Below are 5,909 nucleotides of genomic sequence, written 5' to 3' on the forward strand. Positions count from 1 at the left end.
AGAAGGAGATATCCCCATTGATGAGGACAAGCCCATCACCAAGAAAAGGATGGAATACACAAGAGACCCCTCTCATCAAGAAATCCCTGAGATTCCTCAAGGGATGAACTTTCCTCCACAAAACTATTGGGAGCAACTAAACACCTCCCTAGGAGAATTAAGTTCCAACATGGGACAACTAAGGGTGGAGCATCAAGAACACTCCATTCTCCTCCATGAAATTAGAGAAGATCAAAGAATCATGAGGGAGGAGCAACAAAGACAAGGAAGAGACATTGAGGAGCTCAAGCACTCCATAGGACCTTCAAAAGCAAGGAAGAGCCGCCATCACTAAGGTGGACCCATTCCTTGATTTCCTTGTTCTTTATTCCCTTGTTTTTCGAAATTTTTAGTGCTTTATGTTATCCATGCTTGTGTCTTATGATCATTAGTGTCTTAGTGTCTATGCCTTAAAGTTATGAATGTCCTATGAATCCATCACCTTTCTTGAATAAAAATGTGCTTAATTGAAAAAGGAAGAATTGCATGAATTTTGAATTTTATAATAGTTTAATTATTTTGATGTGGTGGCAATATTTTTGTTCTCTGAATGTATGTGTAAACAGTGCATATGTATCTTGAATTTGTGGTTCATGAATGTTGGCTCTTGAAAGAATGATGAAAAAGGAGACATGTTACTGAGGATCTGAAAAATCAATAAAATGATTCTTGAAGCAAGAAAAAGCTATTCAAAAAAAAAAAAAAAGAGAAAAAAAAAAAAAACCGAAAAAAAAAAAAAAAAAAATCGAAAAAAAAAAAAAAAGAAAGAAAAAGAAAAGAAATAAAGTTGTGATCCAAGGCAAATAAGAGTGTGCTTAAGAACCCTGGACACCTCTAATTGGGGACTTTAGCAAAGCTGAGTCACAATCTGAAAAGGTTCACCCAATCATGTGTCTGTGGCATGTATGTATCCGGTGGTAATACTGGAAGACAGAGTGCTTTGGGCCACAGCCAAGACTCAATAAATAGCTATGTTCAAGAATCATCATACTTTACTAGGAGAATCATTAACACTATCTGGACTCTGAGTTCCTAAAGAAGCCAACCATTCTGAATTTCAAGGGATAGATTGAGATGCCAAAACTGTTCAGAGACAGAAGGTTAAAAGCCCCGCTCATCTAGTTAATACTGATCTTCACAGATGTTTTTGGAATTCATTGCATATTCTCTTCTTTTGATCTTATTTGATTTTCAGTTGCTTGAGGACAAGCAACAATTTAAGTTTGGTGTTGTGATGAGCGGATAATTTGTATACTTTTTGGCATTGTTTTTAGTATGTTTTTGATATCTTTTAGTTAGATTTTAGTACATTTTTATTAGTTTTTATTTAAAATTCACTTTTCTGGACTTTACTATGAGTTTGTGTGTTTTTCTGTGATTTCAGGTATTTTCTGGCTGAAATTGAGGGACCTGAGCAAAAATCTGATTCAGAGACCAAAAAGGACTGCAGATGCTGTTGGATTCTGACCTCCCTGCACTCGAAGTGGATTTTCTGGAGCTACAGAAGCCCAATTGGCGCGCTCTCAACGGCGTTGGAAAGTAGACATCCAGGGCTTTCCAGCAATATATAATAGTCCATACTTTGTCCAAGATTTGATGGCCCAAACCCGCAAAGCAATCCGGCCTCAGGAATTCCAGCGTTAAACGCCGGAACAGGAATAAAAGTTGGAGTTAAACGCCCAAACTGGCATGGGAGCTGGCGTTTAACTCCAGAAAAGTTCTCTACACGAATTTCCTTGATTGCTCAGCCCAAGCACACACCAAGTGGGCCCGGAAGTGGATTTTTATGTCATTTACTCATCTTTGTACACCTAGGCTACTAGTTATCTATAAGTAGGACCTTTTACTATTGTATTTGTATCGAGACTTTGGTAGCTATCGAGACTTTGGTAGCTATCTTTGTTTTATGCTATCTTAGACCTCTGGGAGGCTGGCCATTCGGCCATGCCTAGACCCTGTTCTTATGTATTTTCAACGGTGGAGTTTCTACACACCATAGATTAAGGGTGTGGAGCTCTGCTGTACCTCGAGTATTAATGCAATTACTATTGTTCTTCCATTCAATTCCGCTTGTTCTTTTACCAAGATATCACTTGTTCTTCAACATGATGATGGTGATGATTGACGCCCATCACCACTCTCACCTATGAACAAGGTGACTGACAACCATTCTTGTTCTACAAGCATTCGAGGCTTAGTGAATATCTCTTGGATTCTTCGGAGTCTTCGTGGTATAGGCAGGACCTGATGGCAGCATTCAAGAGAATCCGGAAGGTCTAACCTTGTCTGTGGTGTTCTGAGTAGGATTCAATGACTGAATGACTGTGACGTGCTTCAAACCCTGAGGGCGGGGGCGTTAGTGATAACGCAAAAGAATCACTGGATTCTATTCCGCGCCTGATTGAGAACCGACAGATGAATTCCGCTATGCCGTGACAGGACATATGCAATCGCTTTCACTGAGAGGATGGGAGGTAGCTGCTGACAACAGTGAGACCCTATACGAGCTTGCCATGGAAAGGAGTAAGAAAGGATTGGATGAAGGCTGTAGGAAAGCAGAGAGACGGAAGGGAAGGCATCTTCATACACTTGTCTGAAGCTCATACACCAATGATATACATAAGTATCACTATCTTTATCTTCTATGTTATTTTCGTTCATCACCATATATATCTGAGTTTGCCTGACTAAGATTTACAAGATGACCATAGCTTGCTTCAATACTAACAATCTCCGTGGGATCGACCCTTACTCACGTAAGGTTTTATTACTTGGACGACCCAGTGCACTTGCTGGTTAGTTGTGCGAAGTTGTGTAATGCCATGGTATTAAGCGCACCAAGTTTTTGGAGCCATTACCAGGGATTATGAGAGTTGTGAAAAAGTATAGTTCACAATTTCGCCGACCAGAGCATCTCCAAAACCTCAACCTGTTCCCCATTACTGCAAAACAAGTACTGATTTCATGTTCTTTTGCTTTTCGCAATCAACCCTGATAATTATTGATATCCTGACTAAGAGTTACAAGATAACCACAGCTTGCTTCAAGCCGACAATCTCCGTGGGATCGACCCTTACTCGCGTAAGGTTTATTACTTGGACGACCCAGTGCACTTGCTGGTTATTTGTGCGGGATTGCAAAAGTGTGATTGCAATTTCGTGCACCATTTATATCTTATATGTATATAATAACTATTTGTTGAATGCTTTATATCTTAGGAATGATAGCGGAGTTTGGGTGACCAGTTAGATGAGAGAATGTACTTTATAAGATGACTTCAATATTCAGGTCATATTTATAACAAAGTATTTTTAACATAATTTTTTCAACACACTTCTAATTGGTGCTCTAAGCAGATTAACGACTCCACACGAATGAGGCTTGCCGTGGATCTGGTTTTAGAGAAGTACAATAATTTGTGTCTCGTAATCCAAGAAAATGCTTGGCAATATAGAAGCAAGGTGGAAGCAGAGCATGAAGACATTTGGGAATGAGGAATTATCTTTTTAGATATTTTTAATATTTTCTTTGAAAGATAAATTACTAAGCTATGTTTCATTTATACACTAATTTATCCTTCTTCTATATATTACAATTCTATATTACTAATTTCCTTTACTTTATCAGTTAATATAAATTATTCATAACCTATATATTCCCGTAACTAATTATTGCTGAGTATGATAAATACAATATAACTTAATCTAAAAAATGAACAAGAGCAAAGTTCAAACATATCTTGAATTTATAAGATATAATTGATCTATCTTAATCCAAAAAATGAATAAGAGCAAAGTTCAAACAAAAGGAGATTCGAAGGATTCAATGACAATATTTTCTATATGAGCATGTGCACTTAGATCCTTCCTCCTACCAATCTCTCCCAAACATAGAAGGGCAAGGTGCTACTTAGCAAAATTAGAACTACTGTCATCCTTGAGAATGTCTGTCAGTATTTTCACTGTGGATGAACACTTCTGATTCCCAGCAGCAAGGCACAGAATTGCCACACATTGAGCTATTAAATGCAACGCTTGTTTGGCAATACCACCTGACTGTGGTGAAGGCTTGGCGCTGGCAAGTAGTGACTCCAGCAAAGAATCAAAGCTAGTATTTGCAGAATAGACTAAAGTAGCAAAAAAATTCTGTAAAGCCAAAAGGGCTTACCCTTGCAGCAAGGAGCTTTTAATTAATGTCAGAGCTTGAGGAAGAACTTTGTTTCTGATAGCCAAACCAACACTGGGACTGGACCTCTTATCACTTATTAATGTGCAGTAGGGTTCAAGGGCAAGAGCTGTCATATGTAAATCAGAATCACTAATTAGTCCCGAGAGTTCTACAATAATAACTTCATATGCAAAAGAACCAATCTTATCACCATATGCAACTATAAGTGAATTTAAGGTTCCTAAGGTTGCCTGCCTTAGTGCTCGATTACTTTCCATAGAAATGCAGTCAACTCTGCTGTTACATGCTCCAGAACATGACAGATCTACCCGAAGTAGAGAAGCAGCAATGACAGCAAATGCCTTGACAGCTGTAAGACGAGTTATCTCATTTACCATTTGATCAATAAGTACAGGAAGGCATGTTGGTAGTTCTTCATTTAGATGATCAGCAAATGTTGACACAATGAGGCCAATGCAGGAGATGGCACACTCCTTAACCTCCTGATCCTGATCTTGGTTTATTATGCGCGACATAATGCCATTATAAATGTGATGGACGTACGGTCTGAAATCAAATCTAGATCCCTCAATGCTTGGGTGGACAACATGTACGAGTTCTCCGCATACCCTCAAGGCCTCAACAGTGACCTTATAATATCGCTCACCAATAGCTGATAGAACAGGAGCAGAAAGAGCCTTAATATATGGGTGGAAAACATCAGGAGAGTGTGAAGATAATACCAATCTAGTAAATACGAGAGCTTCAATCTTCAAATTTTATGTAGATGATTTGTCATTTAATGCTTTTTCGATTCCTGGAATGAGTGACCCAATGTGGTTTGCAAGACAACCACCAATTCTTTCAGAATAGAAAATGCACCAACCTTTGTCTTGATAAATTTCTCACGCAACTACCTATTTATAGATTTGACAATCTTTGAAACTTCTTGCTTCAACAACCATCTAGGACTCGTTTCATTTGCATCAATCTTCCCTTTAGTTACATTGCCAGTTTGACGCAAGAGCTCAATGAAAGTATTAAATACATCCATCTTGACATTTCTTCTCTCTTTAAATCTGTCGATCAATTTGGGACAAGCCTCATCATATAGCTTTGAAAGCATTTCAGGGCGAGAAATAATCAATGCTGCTAGGCATTTGGCTGCTGCTTTTTGAACTTTCCAACTGATATTTCAATTATATCTAAAACTCCTGTATCTTAATTCTTAATTGCTTTTGACACAATCAATCAAGTAATAGTACCATATCAGTTATATTAAAACAATGATTATTTTCTTGATGGAACCTAATGGGAAAAAAGTAATGAGGTAATAATGTGCACGAAGAAAGTAGAGAAGTGAAAGAAATTGATACACATCTTTGGTGCACAGAGGGCAACGTCATTGTTTTGCTTTATGTACCTCTGCATCAGTAAGACAATAAAAATTCCATGGAACTAAAACCAAAATTAACAATCAAGTAGTGGCACAATAACAAAATTAACAATCGCAGGGAGTGGACCAAAATCAAAATACGATGGAACCAAAACCAAAATCAAGAAGAGGAAATCCTTAAATTCGGTAATTTGATAACAACACATCACAAGAAATAAACCGAAATAGAACTTCCATGAAATTACTAGGAAGAAATAAGCAGTAAAGAGCATCGAGTCAATTATCAAATCCTCATGAAAGATGAAAT

The 5,909-nt window shown here is 37.9% G+C and overlaps 1 pseudogene; it reads right to left on the reverse strand.

Moving 5' to 3' along the window:
* Positions 1-3,836: 3,836 nt before the first annotated feature.
* Positions 3,837-5,401, reverse strand: LOC130975268 (cullin-associated NEDD8-dissociated protein 1-like; annotated as a pseudogene).
* Between the last annotated feature and the right edge of the window lie 508 nt (positions 5,402-5,909).

The sequence above is a fragment of the Arachis stenosperma genome, chromosome 4 (assembly GCF_014773155.1).
Source record: "Arachis stenosperma cultivar V10309 chromosome 4, arast.V10309.gnm1.PFL2, whole genome shotgun sequence".
Classification (NCBI taxonomy): domain Eukaryota; kingdom Viridiplantae; phylum Streptophyta; class Magnoliopsida; order Fabales; family Fabaceae; genus Arachis; species Arachis stenosperma.